We start from the raw sequence: 22,077 nt of genomic DNA, 5'->3' as shown, positions 1-22,077 counted from the left end.
ACTCCAAATCTGTTTGCTTACCTAAACCTATATGGCATATGTTTCCGTTTTTATTGTATGTTTCACCCCCATCTCCTTCCAGAAGCCCAAGCCAAAAAAGAGTGTACTACCTGTCTTCTTTGCTTTGAAGTTTCCTGAAACTTTATAGCTTTTTTTTTGGTTACTAAGTCTCTTGCATGTTTGCAAATGATAATGGCAGTGCCTTTTCTTTTTATACTGGTAATTGAAGGATTAAGTGGACAATATTTATAAAGATCTCTAGAATTCTTAGAGAAAGGACTAAATAAAATGAAATAGTATTATGTGAGATGAATAAATTATTTTCTTGTATTAAGCTGAGTTTTATTAAGTTGATTTTTTTTCAATACTAATCTTTTTTTTTAAAAAAAATTAAGACTTTAGTCTCCTTTTTTATAGTTAATGCTCTTTAGATTCCCTCACTTCCCTATTTTAAGGCATTTCTGAACTGGTACAATTGTCATTTTCTTCTGAATTTTATAAAGTATGGTATCTTTTTTTTTAAGCATAAAAATGTTTTATTTGGTTATATAATATCTAAACATGTTATTTTCCTCTTAAAATGCTTCTATCACCTGAAAAAAATTTCAGAAACATAACCAGAGCTAAAAGCTCAAAGACTGTTCAGGTATGGTATCTTTTAAATGTTGCTTTAAAAAAATTCTTTAATGTCTCTTCTTTGGCTCATGAGGTGTAAAATCTGACTTCAATTGACTTCATTTTAATAATCTTATTTTACTAAAATCTTGCAACATGTTGGTCAAGTGCTAGCATATAATTTTCATAGCTAAATTTTAAACCTTAACTGGAGTTTTATTTTACCTTTCTCTGTGTGAATTGCTTAAAGGGCAAACTTATCTGGTTACGGTTTACAGTTTTACAGAAAGGTCCTTTTCCTCCTTTCACTATCTTGACAGCGGAGAAAGTCAGGGGAAGAATCAACAGACTGGTTTAAGAGAGCGGAAATTTGTCCAGTGCAGTGGAATTTGCTTCTTCCCTGGTGTGAAAGGTTGTATTTGTGGCATACAAAGTGACATTGTGTAAAAATGTGAAGGACAGGTATTTACTCTGGCCTTCACCAAGGTGAGAATTTGAGATGGAAGAGTTGGGCTCTGCATAGGAGGTGATTTGGAACTTGACCAGTCTGTCAGTTTTGTTACCTATCATTGAAACTAGAGACTAAGTGAAGGAGATATAATTTCACAACTCATAACATAGCTCTAAAATACTTTTTCTTTTGGTTGATGTATTTTAAGCAGTTGAATACATTTTCCATAAATTTTACTGCATTCCATTTACCTTTGAATAGAAGCCAACGAGAGAAATATTTAGAAGGTTAGCAATAGAACGAGCTGTTAGAAAAGTCCTTTTGTGGCATTCCTCAAGTGTGTGCTGGCAGAAAAATTACTGTAATTTGATAGTGAAATGTTGGAAAGTGATTTTATTTACTATTTAGAAATAACATAAATGAGTTTTGCTTTTTAAATTCACAGGTTCAAAACATTTAGTTATGCCTCACTAGCTCAATCTTTGCTCATTATACTTTACATTGATGGAATTAAATGTGACACATTGCAATGTTGGATCAGCCCCACAGTTCTAAAATACCGAGTTTGATTGAATTCTGGAAAAAAAAAAAGATACTGTTTAATGTCAGAAATGAAGATTTGTGATATTTTGTTTCTAGCCTAAAGTTGGTTTCAAGAAAGTACCCCAATGATAGAAGAGGGAAAGAACATGAAGAATATCTAATTTTAAATTGCCTGTTAAAACCACAAAAGATTCTTAGACTTGGAAAGAGAAAATAGTTTTTCAAAGCCAGGTCTCTTGTGTCTGCACTGGCTATAATATGGCTAGTCCCTGAGGGAGTGTACTTGTAGTACTTGTGTATCTGCCAGCATCAGTAATAAACACGTATTTAATGGCAAGTCAGCCCTGAAGCACCCAGTTTTATCTTCTGGATAGCCAAGGACACATGTGGGTGAAGGTCAGAGCTTCATGATGCTTGCTGTGAGGCTCATGGGTATTAAGAGAGGAGAGCTGCCTTAATATAATGCCCATAATTTTCAAGTAATTCTTTGGAGGCTATCTTCTGATTCTTTTGCTTACCTTGTACAGGGCCCATCTACACAGTTTTCTTCTGACTTTCAATGGAATCACTAACTTGCACTTTAGTATACATAAGATTATATGAGGATTTTCTATGGCCGAAACTCACCTGTCATTTGTTTTAATGGTTAAGGGTCAAGAATTGAAAGTTAGACTTGGGTTTCAGTCCCAGCTCTGCCACTGTATGATTTTAGTTACTTAATCTCTTTAAGCTTCAGTTCTCTTATCTATGAAATGAGTATTCATTCATTCATTCATTTGTTCATTCATTCAACAAATGTTAAGTAATCTTTCTGTGCCAGGCCTATTCTTGGTTCTGGGAAGTGAGCAATGATCAAAGCAGACAAAACCTCTGCTCTCATGCAGCTTACATTCTACTGGGGGAAATGGAATGTAAATTAATAGAAATTAAATATAACGTATGTGACAGGTGGTGACAGTTGCTACAGGCAAAAATAAAACAGGATCCAGGGTAGAGTGACGTTTGGAAGGTGGTTTCCTTCTATTTTGTGTGGGGTAGACAGGGAAGACCTCTGTGTTGAGGTGACATGTAAGCAGAGACATGAATGGAGAGAGGACTGATACATGAGGCTATCTGGGGATAGAGGATCTAAGGGAACAGCAAGTCTGGCAGGCACTGCACAGTCCCTGAAGTGAGAGCAAGCTAGATGTGTTTTAGGAGCAGTGAGGAGGAGAGTACAGTGAGTGAGGGCCAGAGCAGCCAGGATAGTAGTACCCACCTTGTAGAGTTGCTTAGAAAATTGAGTGAGATAACAAATTTAATATGTACTTTGCACACATTAAAAGAATAATACACCATTACAAGTGAAGATTATTTTAGGAAGGCAAGAAGAGTTCAGTAGTGTGAAATTTGTTAATAACATTCAATCTTATTGAATATAAGTAGAAAAAAATCTTATGGTCATTTTGATAGAGAAGGCATCTGATAAAATTCAATATCAATTATTGATTTTTAAAAAAACCCTCAAAGTATAGTAGAAAATATCCTTAGCAGAATAAAGTATGTCCATCTCAATCCAAAAACCATCTCAGGCTTAATAGGAAATTTGAGAACTTTTCCATTAAAGTCAGGAACAAAATAAAGATGTCCACTATTTTCACTATTTATTAATGGTGTTTGGAATCACAAGTCAATGTAGTTGGACAAGAGAAAGAACGTTATAAAGGTATAAAAACCAGAAAGGAGGTAAATGAATTTTATTCACAAATGATAGGACTATATGACTAGAATACCCAAGAGAATCAAGTGAGAAACTAATTGTAAAGAAGAAGATAATTTATAATTGAGCCTAGTTACCAAAATATGTCAACATTCATAGCTTTCATATATAGTAATAATAACTAGTTTGAAGATATAGTGGAAGAAAAAACCATTAGCATAAAAAAAGGGTAAAATACCTAAGGATAAACTTAAGAAATATGTATGATGTATATGAAGGCATTTAAAAAATGCTCCTGAGGGATACAATAAAGATATGAAAAGGCCTGTCATATTCTTGGATATAAAGATGCCAGTGTTCTTTAAATTATGTTTATGTTTAATATAATTCCATTAAAAATAACAGAATTTTTATTCTATGTTCACATAGAAAAATAAGCACAAATAGAACAGTTCTGAAAAAGAGATTGAAATGTTACTGCACAAAATTGGGGTTCTCTTCCCGATGTGCATAAACAAGCCAATTAATTATGACATCAGCCTTTAGGAGAAATCAGCTTTTATTCTGTGAGATCGATCTGCAGGGAGCCAAGGGGGCACGTGTGCTCAGATCTGTCTCCCCAATTCAGGATTTGGGACGAAATTTAAGAGGTTAGGAAGAACAGGCTGGCGCGTGGAAATGCTGGTGGGACAAGTTTTGATTGGTAGGCTTCAAGCATATATGGTAAGGTTTTAAACATTTATGACAGGGTTCTAAACATTTATGATGGAGTTCTAAACATTTTTGATGAGGTAGGGAAGAAATTTTAACACCGAATCTTCCTGAATGAGGGACCCTTTGCTTCTGAATCAGAGTCCAACTTTCAAGTTCAGGTCATGTCCCAGTCCTCAGGTTCCATGGGGAGGAGGATCTTTAGTTCTGAGGTCGTTTCAGGTCACGATTTCGTCTTTTATGCATGCTCTGGCTACGTGACTTTGCAGGTTTTCTGAAAGACAGTTCTTAATCACCTGGTTGTTAAGAGATGGGGTCAGTTGAACTGGTCCTGGAGGGCCTGCGGTTACAGAAACATACCGTAAGGCTACAATAATTGAAACATTGGTTTTACCAGATACCATATTTAGCATATGATAAAGATGGAATTTCAAGTTAATTGGAAGATGCTCTGTTCAGTAAATACTAGTGGGCTAACCAGGGTGGCTATCTGAGGGAAAAAGAAAAAACTATTTAGAGCAGTATCTTAAGTGTTAAGCCAAAATTGGTCTATATTCAACAGAAATTAAAGGAATAAGTTATACAAGAAAGCATGGGAACATTATTTTATAACCTTGGAATTTGGCCTTTCTAAGTAAGACAGAAAACTGAGAAGCCATAAAAGAGATCGATAAACTTGATTACATTAAAAAAAAACCAACCTGAAAAAATCCTGCGTAAAGAAAGACAAAGAATAAGAAAATTGGGAAAAATTTTTACTTTTCATATCACAAAGGGACTAATTTCCCTAATAAAGAGCTACAGATCCATAAGAAGAAGTCCAACAACCCAGTAGAAAAATGGACAAAGGATACAAATAGTCTACAGGAAGGGAAGTAGCAGTGGCTTTTAAATATATGAGAAGATGTGTAATTCTACTCATTATAAGAGATATGCGCATTACAACTATACTGAGGTACCGTTGATCACTATTAGATGAGCAAAAATTAAAAAGTTTTATAACCTATTCTGTAGAGAGTATGAGTGCAAAACAGTAGTCTCTTTAGTGGGCAATTTGGCAAAATCTATAATATGAAAACTCTCATATCCTTTGACTAGCAACTTCAGTTCTAGAAATTTATCTTAGCTACATTCTCCTAGATGTACATACATTCATATATACTATGTATGTATCCTACGTATACATACACGTATACATACATACATACATATCATATGGATGAGAAAGTAATTTATGTACAAAGATACTTCTTGTAATAGTATTTATAATGGCTGAAGATTGGAAACAACTGAAATGTTCATCCATGGGAGACTGAATAGATACATTATGTTACAGCTGTACATTAGAAAATGGTACAGTCATAAAAAAATACCAGTGAATCTCTTTATGCATCATTTTGGAAACTTTGCCAATATACGTTGTTTGGTGAAAAATGCAGTGTATATAATATGTTTATTTGTGTTAAAAAATATTTTGTTGTGCTGGCCCGGGGGCATAGCAGTTAAGTTCTCGTGCTCCGCTTCAGCGGCCCGGGGTTCGCAGGTTCGGATCCTGGGCGCAGACCTACGCACCGCTCATCAAGCCATGCTGAGGTGGTGTCACACATGGAGCAACTAGAAGGATGTACAACTATGACATACAACTATCTACTGGGGCTTTGGAGAGAAACAAGGAAAAAAGGAGCAAGATTGGCAAGAGATGTTAGCTCAGGGCCAATCTTCCTCAAAAAAAAAATAAAAAAAATATTTTACTTGTTTATGAATAGATACAGCTTCTGGGGAGTATAATTTGAATTTGAAGACACCCGCACTCCTTCTCAAAAAAAAGAAATTTGTACGTAGCATAGTACCTTCCACTTAGCGCTTACTACATGGAGGTGGTGGTGGTGGTGGTGATTTTCATTGCAATCACAGCGTTCCTTTATCTCAAGAGTTCATTTTTAACAGTTGGGTCTGGAAGAGGAAGCCCATCTCCTGTAAATGCTGCTTAATGGATGTCATACTCATCTTATTCATCAAAATGCTATATGTGCTTCCCAAAGTATGTTTCTTGGAGGATGTCAGTACAAGCTCTGCAAACCAAAGGTGTCCAATAAGATTGGGAAATGTTGGATTAAACAGAACTAGGCAGGCTTCTTTCCTACAGGCCTTCTTAGAGCCTTAGTACACATAATGTGCTTTGCGAATATTCAAGAGGGGTATTTGGAGTTCAGCATTTTCCAAATTTCTTTGAATACAGAACCTTAAACAACGATTGCTACTTTTTTTTTCTTTAAGAAATAGGTTATGAGTAGTTGTCACATTGGGAAACAACACTTTAATACTTAGATTTTGGTTTTATTCACCTTCATGATTCATTTTAATAAATCAGTATTCTTGATTCATTTCTAAGATGCCTGTGGTCTCTCTCTCTGCCTGCTTTTCTTCCTCTGTGATATGCTGCAACTCAGTAATTTGTTTTGTGGTTGAGACCCTCCCAAAGTCATCCAAATTATACTGGATTTCTTGGGTAAAGAAGAGGATCTATATAATTAATGTCAAATCTCAGGGATTGATTGAATGGAAGTTGAAGATTGAAGCTTCATTTGATTCAGCTTTTCCCAGAGCTTTAAAAGTTTTGCTGTTCAGGGGGAGGAATGAAATCAAAAGAATGGGTAGTAGTTGAGGAATTGTGACCTTAATGTGGAGAAGATAGCATCACTGTGGGTTAGAAGATGTAGGTTCTACCTCTGTTTTCACCATTTACCAGCTATTTAATTTTGAACAGTTCACTTAGCCTGCCTGTGCTTCATTTTTATCATCTGTAAAATTCAGGAATTAGGTTTTAGGTCTATCCATTTTAAGACTGGGACTTAGTAATAATATGCTTAATGGAGTCAATGAGGATTGTGGGCCTATGTAGAATATTTTGTTCCACTCTGCAAGTTTCCACATGTGACTATAACCTGTCTCAGTTCAGTTCTTTTGGAGAATGAAATTAATCAATAATTAGCTTATAGTCAACTCCATGTATTTGAAAACTTGTTGAATTGTTCAAGACCTCTGTCTTGATTGATTGATTTGTTAATTACCCTCCAGGAAAACACTTGATTATAACACAGGTCAATTAATACAGTGCTATGGATAAATCCACACTTCCTGTATAAACACGCCCTGAATTTGTTTCCCTGATATAGGGAGAAATCCATGATGTGGATATTAATTATCCTCTCTCCCACACACAGTGTCATTTGGTGGTTTTGCTGTGCTTTTTGTGCATTCCTTGCCTATTAGCAGGTCTCTGAACTCAGCACACTAGAGATCTAAGTATACTGAATTTATACCATCTAGAAATGAGGTTTCAATTTTGTTCCTCTATTGAAATTAGGGATGTGACATAGCTGTTACACAGAAGGATTGTGAGCCTGAATTTGGTTTTATTATGTGGAGGTAGAATGTTTTGTTAGAAGGAAAGCGCTTGCCTGGGGAGAGATTTGAGTGTGACTGAATCGTTAACTGCCATCTTGCCCCCTTTTTAGCAGGAGACATATTTTGTTTTTAAATGAGATGACAAGAGAATTATCAAGACCCAGTGAATTTTAAGAGAGTCCTTTCAGTGTACTTGAGTTCCGTTTAACCTTGCTTTCGATGTCATTCTGTGCATTACTGTCAAAGGACTGGGCTTCCTTTGAAGCCTCGAAGCGTTGCTACTGGTGGATCATGATGGTAAAATATAAGACTGGTTCTCAGTAAAGCCCTTACTGATAACACAGTGATGCCTCATTACCTAAGTAAAAGCATATGTGTGTGAGTGCCTAAAAAATGTAGACTGTAAGGGGAGGATGTATGATAATGGACACTAAGATGGGAGAAGTATTTCTCATGAATTAGAGATGCCCTTTCATAATTTAAGAGTCACAGAATGAGGGAGGACTTGAAATCACCTGAAAAGCATCTGGAAGCGATCTGTAATTCTTAAGAGGCGCTAGAAGAGCCTGTATCTCTCTAGTACATGATGATAAAATGGTTCATGTGGGATTATGGAAGAAGTAGAATTCTGTTACTTGTAAAACCTCTTGCGATTAAATGCCCAGAGATATGATTATGAATTATACTGCAAGGTCTCATGTGCTTAATAAATGATTAATTGATTAGAGTGCAGAAGGCAGATTTGAAGGTACTGAGGAAATTTTAACATTAAGAATTTGTTTATTTGCTTATGGTATGTTATCCTTTTCATACCCCATCTCACTCTTCTTGTGCTTAGTCACTGCCACTACTGTGCCTAGGTTTGAAAATTTAGGTCACATTGAGGTCCCCCCCATTTTTTTCCATTTCATGACACATTTGTTATGAGAAAAGGTACAAGAAAAGGTATTACATTTCAAGGCTTTGAGGCATCTGTAGGTCAAACACACACACAAAACCTCTCACAGTGACTTCTAGGGAACCATCTTTTAATATATTGGACTGTTGCAGAAAAATTATTACATTAATGAGTGGCTCATTCTTGTTATACAGAGATTTTGAAAAAACGTACAGTCCTCCCTCGGTATCCATGGGGATTGGTTCTGGGACCCCCCGGCAGATACCAAAATCTGTGGATGCTCAAGTCCCTTATATAAAATGGCATAGTATTTGCATATAACCTACACACGTCCTCCTGTATACTTATAAATCATCTCTAGATTACTTATAATACCTAATACAGTGTAAATGATATGTAAATAGTTGTTATACTGTGTTGTTTAGGAAATAATGACAAGAAAGAATAGTCTGTGCATGTTCAATACAGGTGCAACCACGTAGGCCTTTCTGTCTGCAGTTGGTTGAATTTGTGGTTACGGAACCCGCGGATACAGAGGGCTGACTATATTTGTTGTACTAGACTCTGACTTCAATTGCTCACCTTAACCCATCTAAAGTTAGGAAAATATTTTACCTAGTACTTAAAACTATATCAGGACAAATTGCATCTTGTTTCTTGCTTTTGCTTAAGTAGTTGTGATCATATGTAATTACAACATTGTACTCTGCTTTTTCTTTCTTCTTTATGTGATAAATGGCATTTTTCTGTTTTATTATAAACTCATAAAATTTTTTGATGGCTCATAAAGTTGTGGTTGAGTAAATTATGTCATTGTGTCAAATTTACTTAACTCTTTCCCAGTTATTGGGCATTTAAGTGGTTTCCATGCTTTAAATTTGTTTAGTATTTATTTTTTTCTTAAAAAATGTTCTTGGAAATTTTCTTGAGCTTCCACTTATTTTGATCTTGAATAGTGGCTTGTTATGGTTTTGTTTATCATTTGCATTAGCTTCTACCTTTTGTACTCTGTTTGGGGTTAGTCTTTTTGCTTTGCTTTCTGGAACACCTCTAGGTGTTGTTCTCTATATTTCTCTCAGTTAAGATAATTTCCCAGCTTTCTTCAAACTCATGTTTTTCTGGTTGTACAGTAGGGATTAAGCCATGCATTTGTGTTATGAAGCTTATCTTCCCAGTTAGGACAGATGATATGAGATGTGTGTCTAAGACCGAAGTAAACTTTGCCCATGAGATGGCAAAAACCAGAGCTTTCAACTGCCAATGTCTAGATGGGTCAAAGGTACCAGGGAATATTTTGGGAGTATTGCACATTTTTAAAAAGTTGTTTGTGAAAGTTATTTGTGATCCTCTCTTTGCTATTTTATATTTTGTTGTCATTATCTTAATATGATTCTGCTGATGCATGGATATAGATTTATTTAGTTTCACATTTTTTTTCTCTTCTAAAAGAAACATATAATTACTTTAGTATCTCCTAGAGGACGGAAGAATCCTTCTCTACTTTCTGCTACCCAGCGGGACTCTCTCATTCTTGGCTAGCATTCAGATTTGTAAATAAAGATTTTCTTTTTGCTTATAATTTTTTTTACAATAAAGATAAGTGCAATCTGAGGAGAACCCACTCAGTGCACAACGAATGATGGTAAATGGAGGGGAGAAAAACTAGAGAAACTTAGGTTGAGTTCTTACTGTTTATTAATGATTGTGGGACATTCTTTATTCCTTTCTATAGATTTTGGAAGTCTTCTTCTGGGAGTTTCCAGCACTGCCAAGTGTTGGAGGAATCTTTTCTGTACTTCTGATAGAGTCAAGTGAGCAAATACAGCCCAGCAGTAGGCTCTTGAAGAGAGCAGTCACAGGTAATGTCTTCTTATTACTATTGATATGTGTTCGGTAATGTTCAATAATTTACTTTAAAAAAATGAGCTTACTTGAACTTACACATCCAAGTGAACATTATCTTGTTCAAAACAGTCTTTTGAGAGGCTATACTCTATCCTCTGCTCAAAACATTTAAAAATTTTTTTCCTTGGGAACTGCATTTTGATCCTCTGGTAGCATTCTTTTAAACATCCTATTTTCTGTGATGGCAAATCTCAGCCCTGTGAGGATGTATTTGGGAAGTAATATAAATTCCTTTAGAGCTAGGATGATGAATCTGGGAAGCTCTAATTTTGATCAAAATCAGAAGGAACAATAACTTAATGAAACTAGTTTTTCTTTTTGTAATTTGTATATGTGTTTGAAGGCTCATACACTGTATTGAAAGTTAATTCTAAGAGGAGATGACTCGAAGTTTCCAACAATGGTAATATTGTTAAAATAAACGATTGGGCTTGAGCTTACAGAGAAGCGTATGTTATTTATTTGACTATGTAATTGTTGGTACACTTACTTATTAAAATCAATCAATCGGTCTGTCAGTATTGTAGCAAGGGTTCCTGTATTAATCGGGTTAAATAAGATGAGATCTAAACTTCCTTGTAAGGTATACCTCTAAGGCATTGTAATTGGCATCTTACTGGTGGTGTGTTTTGCATTGTTTCTCAATTAGAGTTTTTGTTAAAAATGCACATTAAAAATTCAGATTACTAGGCCTGTCTAGTGTGTCAGAATCAGAATGGTAGGCCTCAGGATTTGTGAATGTGTATTTTACAAGTAAGTACCCCCCAAGATTGACACCCCCAATGAACTAAAATCATACTTCTACCTAATCTTTGTATTTTTTGATTTAAATATGTTACATAGTTATTTCCTTGATTTTTGCTTTGAATAAAACAATGCCAGTATTTTCAGTATGCTGTTTTGTTACAGGCTTATGTTCTCAAGTAGTTTATTATTAGATCAAATTAAGAATGTAATTGAATAAAACTGTACTTTGAACTTTGTGTCTAAATTCAGAATGGATGTATTTTTCCTTGGGTGCAAATGGTAAGTCTATTTTAGACATCTGGTTGCCAAATACTAAGTCTTGTGAAATATCTGCTCTTCAAATTTGCTAATAAGTTGTACTTCAGGTATCTTATTCAAATTGAGGGTAAAGAGTAAATGGGGTAGGCACTGGAAGCCCCTGGAGTCTGTGCTACACTACACTTAGCATCCAGTCCAGCATTTTTCAGTAAACATTGTGACGAAGGTGTTGCTGTACAATTTATGGTTCAAACAGATGAAATCCTTTCTTTATAGTGCCCTGAGATTTTGTGAAGCTCTTTGAATCCTCCAAATGAAAGGGAGTATTAACATGAAATGAAGCAATAGCTTTGGTATGAAGTTATTTTCATTACTATGTACATTCTTTAGTCATCATTCCTATAAATTTATTAATTTTGCAGAATGTAAGCTTTGTGTATAAAATGTGTTATTTTTTAGATATTTTCTTTCTTATTTTTTGATGAGGAAGATTGGCCCTGAGCTAATATCTGTTGCCAGTCTTCCTCTTTTTGCTGAGGAAGATTGGCCCTGAGCTAATATCTGTGCCCATTTTCCTCTATTTTGTATGTGGGATGCTGCCAAAACATGGCTTGATGAGCAGTGTGTAAGTCCGTGCCCGGGATCTGAACCTGCAAACCCCGGGCTGCCAAAGCAGAGCACACGAACTTAACCTCTACGCCATCGGGCCGGCCCCCTGTATATTTTCAATTCTAAAAACACATTATATTTTTACTTTAAAAGATATATACAATATTATAGCATTCTGTGCATGTTAATATTGAGAGATAATATACTTTATATAAAGTAAATATGTGACTATAGATTTATAGTTAAGGCTGTTACTTTCAGATGCTTGTTTCTTTATTAAAAAGTTTAATTTATTGGTATGAAGTATTCCATTAAGTTTATACTTTAAAAAATTATGTTAAAATACACAACATAAAATTTACCATTTTAACTATTTTTAAGTGTATACTTCAGTATTAAGTATGTTCACGTTGTTTTGCAACCAGTCTCCAAAATGTTTTCATCTTGCAAAACTGAAACTTGAAACCCGTTAAACAAAAGCTCCCCATTTCCCCCTTCCCCCACACCACATTTTTATACCCAGCACATTTGTCTATCCATTCATCCGTTGATGGGCATTTGGATTGCCTCAGCCTTTGGCTATTGTGAATAATGCTGCTATGTACATGGTGTATAAATATCTGTTTGAGTGCCTGCTTTCAGCTATTTTGGGTATGTATCTAGAAGTAGAATTGCTGGATCATATGGTAATTCTATTTTTAATTTTTTGAAGAACCACCATACTGTTTTCCACAGTGGGTACGCATTTTACGTTCCCACCAATAGTACACAGGAGTTCCACTTTCTCCATATCCTCAGTGACACTTTTTTGTTTTGATAGTAGCCATCCTGGTAGATGTGAGGTGATATCTCGTGGTTTTGATTTGCATTTCCCTAAAGATTAGTGATGTTAAACATCTTTTCATATGCTTGTTGGCCATTTGTATACCTTCTTTGGAGAAATGTTTAGTCAAGTCCTTTGCCCATTTTTTAATCGAGTCATTTGTCTTTTTGTTGTTGAGTTGTAGGAGTTCTTTATATGTTCTGGATATTAATGCTTTATCAGATACATGGTTTGTAAATATTTTATCCCATCCAGTAGGTTGCCTTTTCACTCTGTTGATTATATCCTTTGATGCACAGAAGTTTTTAATTTTGATGTAGTCCAATTTATTTATTTTCATTTTTGTTGCCTATACTTTTGGTGTCATAGCCAAGAAATCATTGCCATATCCAATGTCATGAAGCTTTTCCCCTATGTTTTCTTCTAACAGTTTTATAGTTTTAGCTTTTATTTTAAGTTTGGATCCATTTTGAGTTAATTTCTATATATGGTGTAAAGTAAGGATCCAACTTCATTCCTTTGCATGTTGATATCCAGTTTTCCCAACACTATTTGTTGAAGTGAAGTTCATACTTAAAGACAGTTTAGGATAAGGAAAAGGAAAGCAGACAATCATATATAGGTAGGAATTCCCATAAAGTCTTCTGTTTCTAATTAAGATATTTCAGAAACAAAAGGGTATTAGGTAGATTTGAAGCTCACCTTAGACTAAGATTTAATAATTGTGGTAGGCATAGAGCCTGTGTTCAAGTTTTATTTTAGTTATTTGGTGGGCAATAACTTTTTTTTTTTAATGTGTTTTTTTTTGTGTATGTGTGAGGGAGATCAGCCCTCAGCTCTTTTTGCTGAGGAAGACCGGCTCTGAGCTAACATCTATTGCCAATCCTCCTCCTTTTTTTCTTCCCCAAAGCCCCAGTAGATAGTTGTATGTCATAGTTGCACATCCTTCTAGTTGCTGTATGTGGGCCACGGCCTCAGCCTGGCCGGAGAAGCAGTGCGTCGGTGCGCCCCCGGGATCCGAGTCTGGGCCGCCAGTAGCGGAGCGTGCACACTTAACTGCTAAGCCACTGGGCCGGCCTGGCAATAACTTCTTATGTTGGGGGTTTGATTATGGTCATCTCTGTGTTTTGGTCTTCAGGTAGATGTGTGTGTGTCCTGTTACAGGGTTTTTCCCAGTTAACTCCGGCCAGTGAGAGATCCTCTAATGTTTTAGGGAGCTTTAGTTTCAAGGCCATAAACAGAATCAACATTCTCATGGTAAAAAAATAACCAGTAATGAATCCAAGGGAAAACCTATAGTGTGCTTGAACCATTCACCTGTCTGTGTAGCAGAAGTTACTTGGAACCTCTTTTTCCCTCCTAGCTCTAAAAAGCAATATGTGTGTTGACAGAATGATATTTATACTGGTTTTGAAAAGGTCAAAAACCAGATATTGTGCCCTTAGAAGTAAGGTTACTTTTGGGAGGACAGGAGGGTGTTGGGAGTTGGGTGGGGAGAATACAGAAGCAAACATGTAACTGAGAGGAAAGCCTGGGCAAGGATACTTTAAGGTAGAGGCAGCAGCTTAGGTGGGTGTACGAGTAACATGGATAATAAAAGGATCTAAGGCTAGGTGTATTACTTTCTTCGGAGGAAATGATAGCAGATACTAAAGGTAGCACAGCAAGAACCACAAGTAGAAAATGGGTTTGAAAAGGGTTGAAGACAATATGGTATAAAATGTGTCTGATAGTCCTGAGGAGATGCTGTCAGGGGAATTCATCTGCTATGGATTTTGGATGTGTTCTCCGACCAGTGAGACAAATAGCAGGTAGATAGAGGCAATTGCAGATATTCTGAGCTGTTGAGAGAATTAGCTATTTGAATATAGTATTTCAGGGTTAAGAGCTGCCTACATGAGAAAAGAGTAGCAGTGATAGCAGCATTAGGGATGCTGTTCCTTCTAATGCGCTACCAGAATGTCTGAGTCATGCAGGATTGGGATGGTGAGTGAGGAATGTTTCCCTGTGGCTTCCCTGGCTTTGGGTGGAACCAGTGGGAAACCATTTTCAAAAGTAGTTTTGAATAAAAATCTAGCCTCAAGGCTGGTTTGGGACTAGATTTTCTGAGTAAATAACACAAAAAGATACCTAAAAGTGACTTCTCACAGTCAAATAATCAAACCAGATACCTAATGCTATATCATTCTGAAATTTGTTCATTCTCCACATATCTTTTCATAATTTTATAGATTTTTAAAATCATGGTCTATCTCTACCTTCTTTTGTGAATTTAGTCTTTTATTTATTTAGTCATTTTTGTCTTTTCACATGTTCCAAGACCCTTAGAATTTCATTCTAGCTTAGTCTGGATCTTTTCCAGCTCTGTGTCTTCCAATTGGCCAGAAAGGCTTAGAATAAATGAATGTAATATATGTTTGGTCATGTTTTCTATTTCATTTTCAACATCATTCCTGAAAATACCCTGCGTTTTCTTGGTCTTTAAGGGTACAGAGCTGCACTGAATTGATGTACTCAGAGAAAAGTCTCTAAGGACTCTGGTCCAGACCAGAGGTTCTCAAAGTGTGGTCCCCAGATAAGCAACAGCAGCCTCACCTGGCACTTGTTAGAAATGTAAATTCTTGGGTTGAAGCAGAAATTCTGAGGGTAGAGCTCAGAAATTTGTATTTAACAAGCCCTCCAGGTGATTCTGAAGCATGTTGAAGTTGGAGAACTGCTCTAGACACTCTCCTTAGTTATGTGCTGTTGTCGAAGCCATTCATTTTCTCTAGCCCTTGGTCTCCTGATCAGATAGATCAGAGGTTCTCAAATGTTAGTGCACACCTGAATTATCTAGTGAGCTTGTTTAAAAAATTTCAAAAAGCAGTCTATTTTTCCTAACCTCATACCCTGAGATTCTGATTCATTAGGTCTCGGATGACTCAGTTATCTGCTTTTCAGCAAGCTCTCCAAAATAGTTCTCAAATCTATGATCCGGACCAGTGGCTGTCTCTGAGTTTCCTTCAAGCCCCAAAGTGATATGATTTAAAATGGCTTTTTGGGGTTCAGTAACTGAAAGCTCAGGGGCCAGAACTTTATTTGCAAAATGCAGTTTGAATTATTTTTCACTGAAACCATTATGTTCTGATTTCTTGCCTTGAAAAGTATTCTTTCTTGACTACTGGGATTACTATATATGATTTTTCTGAGACTTGTCCTCATTGGTAAGGCAGTTTGCTCACTAAAAGAGCTTTCTGACTCTTGTAAACTTGGAGATTTCATTAGATGGTTCTTCTAAGTAATTTATAAAAATAGTTAATAAACTGTAAATACTGGTTCTTAGGGATTATCACTTTTTATTGAGATGTGTCTTTTTGTCCCTACCCTTTATTTCCAATCTCTAAGCTTGTTCCCGATGCATGATGATATGTTCTCTTTTCTCACTGTCATTCATATTTGTGTTTGTTTCTTTAATGGCACAACCTTATTAGAATTAGAATTATTTTTTACGAGTCTTCCTCTTGTCTCAGTGGCTGCTCCTTCTCAGTCTTTTTTCCTCTGTCCATCGCTTGACTGTTGGTATTCCTTAGGAACTGCCTAAGTTCTTTTCTTTCCTTTTTTTTTTTTGTGAGGAAGACCAGCCCTGAGCTAACATTTGTTGCCAATCCTCCTTTTTTTTTTTTTTTTTTTGCTGAGGAAGATTGGCCCTGGGCTAACATCTGTGCCCATCTTCCTCTACTTTATATGGGACGCCGCCACAGCATGGCTTGACAGGCGGTGCGTCAGTGTGCGCCCGGGATCCGAACCTGCGAACCCTGGGCTGCCACAGCAGAGCGCGCGCACTTACCTGCTACACCACCAGGCTGGCCCCCCAAGTTCTTTTCTTTTTTCCTCATCTCACCTACATGCTCTCCCCTTGGGGTCTGCTGCTTAATGTCTGCCAGGTCTTTGCTCAGATGTCACCTTCACTCCGCCCTTTATAAAGCAGCATCTGACTCTCACAACTCTCTTCTGAGCTTTAGCCCCATATAATCAGCTGCCTACTGGATGTCCCTCAGGCAGATCAGGTTAACATATCCAAAATGGAACTTATCATTCTTCTCCCCTGAGATCTATGCCTCCTCTTGTGTCCCCTGTCTTGGTGAATGGCATCACCATCACCCTTTATGTAGCTGTTATTTATCTGGTGTTTCCTATGTGCCAGGCACTGTTCTGAGAACTTTAACTCCTCACAAAAGCGTTTGAGATAGATTCTATTATTATTCCCATTATACAGATATGTAAACTGAAGCACATGGAGTTTAAGTAACTTTCCTAAGATCACAAAACTGTTAATTGGTGGAGATGGAATCCCAGAGCATGCAGTCTTAATTATTGTGCTCTGCTGCCTTCCTTTCTCAGTAGCTCAAGCCAGAAACCTAGGATTACCCTTTAGATCACCTTTCCCTGTGTATATCTGGTCTGTCCTCTTGCGTCCACCTACTAAATCTCTCTTAAAAGCACACTTCCACTTCCCTGCATTCTGCTGTAAGTGTTCTAGTCCAGGTCTCCATCATCTCTTGCCTCCACTGTTGTAATTGGTGTCCTTTCCATCCATTCCTTTATATTACTGCCAGAGTATTATTCTTCCTAGTAGTAAATCTCACCATGACACTTGTCTGCATTCACCAGCCTAACCCCCCCTGGATGATCAGTCATCCAGTGTTAGACACACCCTCTATTATCTACTTCATTGTTGGGCAAGTCTCCCCAATTCTGAGCATAGGGCAGTTCAGACATTTGAAGAATGTCACCATAAGGCAGAGAGCTGGAAGAGTGCAGGTAATACCTGGGTGATACCTGAAATTTTGAGGGTTAGGAAATAAAAGAAAAATGATATCTTTTGATTAGTTTTTGCCTCTTTTGGTCCTTAATTTCTATTTATTGTACTAAAAGAACAATAAAAAAAAATCAAAGTCTAGTCTGGCCCAGAGAGGGGTGGCGTCTGTAATTTTGACATTCCCTAAGAAGAGTGTCTCCCCACTCCCACTCCAGTTCTGTGCTGCAACCGTAGTAAGCTCACACTCCCTATAATGTGTCATGTTCTCTCTCCTTCCTCTGGGCCTTTGCATATGCTGTTCCTTCTCCCTGCACTACTCTTCCCTCACTGCCCCATTTGCCTGACTAACAGTACCATCTCCATTTTCAGGTCTCAACTTAAATTTCCTATCACCTGGAAAGAGTTCTCTGATCCCACTTACCTTCCAGCATTTTGGGTTAAATGCTTTTTCTTATATGCTGCCATAGCATAGCATTCTTTGCCCGCCATATGACTCATCAAACTTTCTTTTCATTGTCTGTTCAGTTGCTTCTTTTAAACTGTAAGCTGCACCTTATTTATTTCTGTGTTTCTCTCACCCAGCGTAGATGTTCAATGAGTATTGATTGTATGGAAGAGTAAGTGAGTATTTAAGTGCACTAACTGATTTCTGCCATGCCACCTGCAACTTACCTTTGTAACATAACTCTAGCAGGTGATATACCAGTTAGGGTTAGGTTCACTCGTAAATAACTACCACAATCAGAGGCTTAAACAAATTAGGGCATTATTTTTCTTGCACACAAGATAAGTCTGGAACTATGCTATCCAGGCTTAGTAGAGTGGTTCCTTGGTTATAGGGACTCAGGTTCCTTCTGTCTTCCTGCTCCACTCTCCTGGATGTGATCCTTGCCCCCATATTTTCATCTCAAAGTTTGCTGCCGGAAGTCTAGCTGTCTGCAGGTCCTCATTCTAGGAAAGAAGAGAAAGGTCAAAAAGCAAAAGGGAGCCTGTCAGCCCCTACCTCCTACCCCACCCCTTTTATATATAAATCGAAAAATCTGAATTCCATAAATTGGAATTTTTTTGAGAATTTAATGACTTGGGAAAATGCTCAGGCTATAATATTAAATGGAAGGAGCAGGAATCAAGATTTAATCCCAAGTCATTAAATTCTTCAAAAAAAATCCAATTTTAATAGTTGTCCTTCATTCCAGTATATGGATGTCGCATGTATATTTAATCCTTTTCTTATTATTGAACATTTAGCTTGTTCCAGTTTTTCGCTATTAGAAATATTCTTTGCTGAACAACTGGATACATTTGCACATTATTTTGTTTAGATTTCTGGGTTTTTATGATAGATTATAGAAGAATGAACAGAAGAGATTAAAGATATATATCCTTTGTTTGTTGATATTTATTGCCAAACCTTTTGCCAAATGTGTATACACACGCACCACATATATTATGCTTCTGATTTTGTAAAATTTATGAAATTATGAGAAAGTATAGAAAAAGACTAGAAAGAAAGATATTAAAGCTTTAAAAATAGTTTATCTCTTGTGATGGTGCTTTGAGTGGTTTTTACTATCTTTATATTTTCTATATATTCTTTTTTTGCAATGACTATGTATTGTTTTTTGATTTAAAAATGAATTCAGTTGAAAATAAAGAATATACCTTCTATTTTGAAAATCAACTGCTGCTTTGCTATTTAGTGTCTGAGCATCAAAGATGAAATTTTCATGTTGATGTTTTAATCAAAGAAGAATAAACCCTATTGGGTTTGTAATTTACATATTAGACATGTTTTCCTGCATTTGTTTAGAGATATTTTCTTCAATTTTCCTGGCAGTTTAGACCTTGCCTAATGGAATCTAGTAAATTGAAATAAACAAAAGTTGCTGGATCTTTTTTTTTTCCCCCAGTGGCATTTGTTGTAGCTGTTAAAGTTGCCACAGAACTTAAATTCTCACATTCGGTAGCTGGATTGTGGTATAACCTTCATGTATAGTCCTAGGGTCATTTTTAATATGTCATCATTTCCAGGGTAATCCTGTTAATATATGAGTATATATTTGTTCCTAGAGGCAAAAGCTCAGAGGATCATGGAGCATATGGGCTCACGTAACTGACCCTTAAGCAAGATAAGGTGTCCCCGTGACCTATTTCATATTCACAGATTCTTTAGCCAGGAATAGATTAATTTTAGAGATGCATTCCAGAATCTTAGATAAGGAAAGAGAGTATGAAAAACATGTTAAATACAAACCAAAATACTGTCAGTTAAAAAACAACAACAAAAACAAACCCGTAAATCAACAATATATAGTTGGGGATTTTGGGACCTAGGGATGGGAATGCAAGGTTTGGGTTATGTTTATGGGGGAAAGGGCAGATTTGTAGGAACACTTTTGAGCAGTTTTCCCCGGGCTATTGAGAATGAGAATACTTTTCTAATGTAAAGACGTCCTGTGGACTGCTATGACGTCTGCCTCCAATTCTATTCTGCCTCAATTGAGAAAATAATATTGATAGAAAGTTACTAAGACCCTAATCATAGTTTTAAGTAAATCTGTATTTTGTTAAATGTAATACTATCTGTATACTGTCTCTATCTCTTTGAAAAGTGGTTATTTAGTCTAAAGAATGGCCCATGGACCAAATTTGGCCTGCTGCCTGCTTTTTTATGATCCACCAGCTAAGAAGAGTTTATACATTTTTAAATGGTTGAAAAAAAAAGACAAAGAAGAATATGTATAGAGAGCGTATATGTATCCTGCAAAGCCTAAAATATTTCCTTATCTGGCTCCTTACAGAAAAAGTTTGCCAACCCTTGCTCTAAAGCAATGGTTTTCAACCAGAGGCAGTTTTGCCCTCAGGGGACATTTGGCAATGTCTCAAGACATTTTTGATTGTCACAATTGGGGGGTGGGGTGGGAATGCTGCTGGCAATCAGTGGGTAGAGGCCAGAGATGACGTTAAACATCCTACAATACACAGAATGGCTCCTCAAGACAAAGAGTTAACTGATCCAAAATGTTGACGACTATTTCCTTGCCCAAACTTTTATTAGGCTCCCCTGAGCCTTCTTCTTGACTAGGCCTCAACCTTGGCCCCCATCCTCTCTTTGGCGTTCCTAGTCCAGTTTTAGCAAGAATTCTACTGAGTCAGTTTAGTGAAAGTCCCTCTACTCTTAGTATCTGATCACTCTTGGTATCGTATCAAATTCCTCATCTCCCACACTTGATATCTGATCACCCTGGCCTGCGTTCAGCAACAATCCTATTAGATCAATTTAGTAAGAATTTCCCTAACCTTGATATCTTGTCTTAGTAATTTTCCATCTACTGACCTCCTCATTCTGCTTGTTGGTATAAATTCCCAACTGTGTTTGCTGTATTCGTTGTTGAGCCTGATCTCTCTCTCTTCCATTGCAGTAGTCTTGACACCTATTGCAATAGTCCTGAATAAAATCTTCCTTACTGGTTTAACAAGTGTGAGATTTTTTTTTTTTAAAACAATATCAACAGTGTAGAGGTTGAGAAACCCAGGGCTAAAGTAATATTTGGTACATGTATGAATTCAGGGACTACCTCTACAAATGACTCTGCAGCAGCCCCCATCCCCTCTGGGGTTCCCTATTTTGTAGGGAAGAGTGAGTGGCCAGCACAAATGTGCACTAGGGAACAGTTGCCTTCAGGACTTAGAAGAGGCCAGTTGTGAAGATGTTTTACCTGAGCAATGTTTACAGGGTAGAGGAGAGCAGTCTGGATTGGGGTGGCCATGCTATGTTTGGCCCTGGCTCTATTCCCTGGGTATTCTAAAGAATGAAATGAGGTTGACTCTGTCTAGGCGGATTTCATTATCAACCTCCCTTCCTCTCCAATGGTTTTCTACCTCTTGGAATCTTCATTAAAAGACGACACCTTGCAATCTTCAATTCAAAGTAAAATGCTAAAAGGCAAATGTATGAACTTGTTAAAACAAGTTTAGACAGTCATTAAGCAATAAATAGAAGTGATTACTATATCTTTCCTGGTTCTCATTTAGAGGTGTGATTGAAGAGAACAAGAGTGCACACGGAGTCTGAAAATGTGTTTCTATATTTTGGGGTAGAATTTAAGGATGTTGGAGATCTTCTTCATTGGTGAGTGAGAAGCAAGAGAAGGCTAAAGACAAAAATGTTCGAAGCTTTGACTTGACTTTACCCTTCTTGTATACCTCAGTCCAGGCCCCCTTTTCTTTTGCCTGCTTGTTTCCTAAGAACTGGAGCCCTGGCACCTATTCTATCCATGTGGCTTTGCTATTAACTAAAGCTTCCTTCTCTGGGAGAATCCTCTGGATCTGTGGCCTACATACCAGTCTGAACTTCTCTCTTTTTCACATGAAGCCAGACCTGCCCAGTAGAAGACCCTAGCTGATGGTTCAGATTGTTCTACATGTTTGATTTTCTGTCACATCCTAATTTTCTTTGACCATGTTATTCCTGACTGGGTTCTGATATATGACTTCATAAAGTATGCATAGTCACAAAATGGCCACAAAGTCCTTATGCATGCCAATTAGAATTTATCTATGCATTCCGCTCCATTCTCCACATAGATTTTAATTTTTTCCCCATTTTCTT

The 22,077-nt window shown here is 36.9% G+C and overlaps 1 protein-coding gene across 1 annotated transcript in view; it reads left to right on the top strand.

Annotated features, from left to right (window-relative positions):
• Positions 1-22,077, top strand: part of FHIP1A (FHF complex subunit HOOK interacting protein 1A) — a 228,275-nt gene that overhangs the window by 47,882 nt on the left and 158,316 nt on the right. The window contains exon 2 of the mRNA XM_004420913.3: positions 10,058-10,184. The gene's annotated coding sequence lies outside the window, so the exon portion shown is untranslated. The remainder of the gene's footprint in view (positions 1-10,057; positions 10,185-22,077) is intronic.

Source organism: Ceratotherium simum, chromosome 12 (genome assembly GCF_057802395.1).
Source record: "Ceratotherium simum simum isolate JZ-2026a chromosome 12, ASM5780239v1, whole genome shotgun sequence".
In the NCBI taxonomy this organism is placed as follows: domain Eukaryota; kingdom Metazoa; phylum Chordata; class Mammalia; order Perissodactyla; family Rhinocerotidae; genus Ceratotherium; species Ceratotherium simum.
The sequence above is the reverse complement of the archived record's forward strand: the minus strand, read 5'-3'. Positions and strand labels throughout refer to the sequence as shown.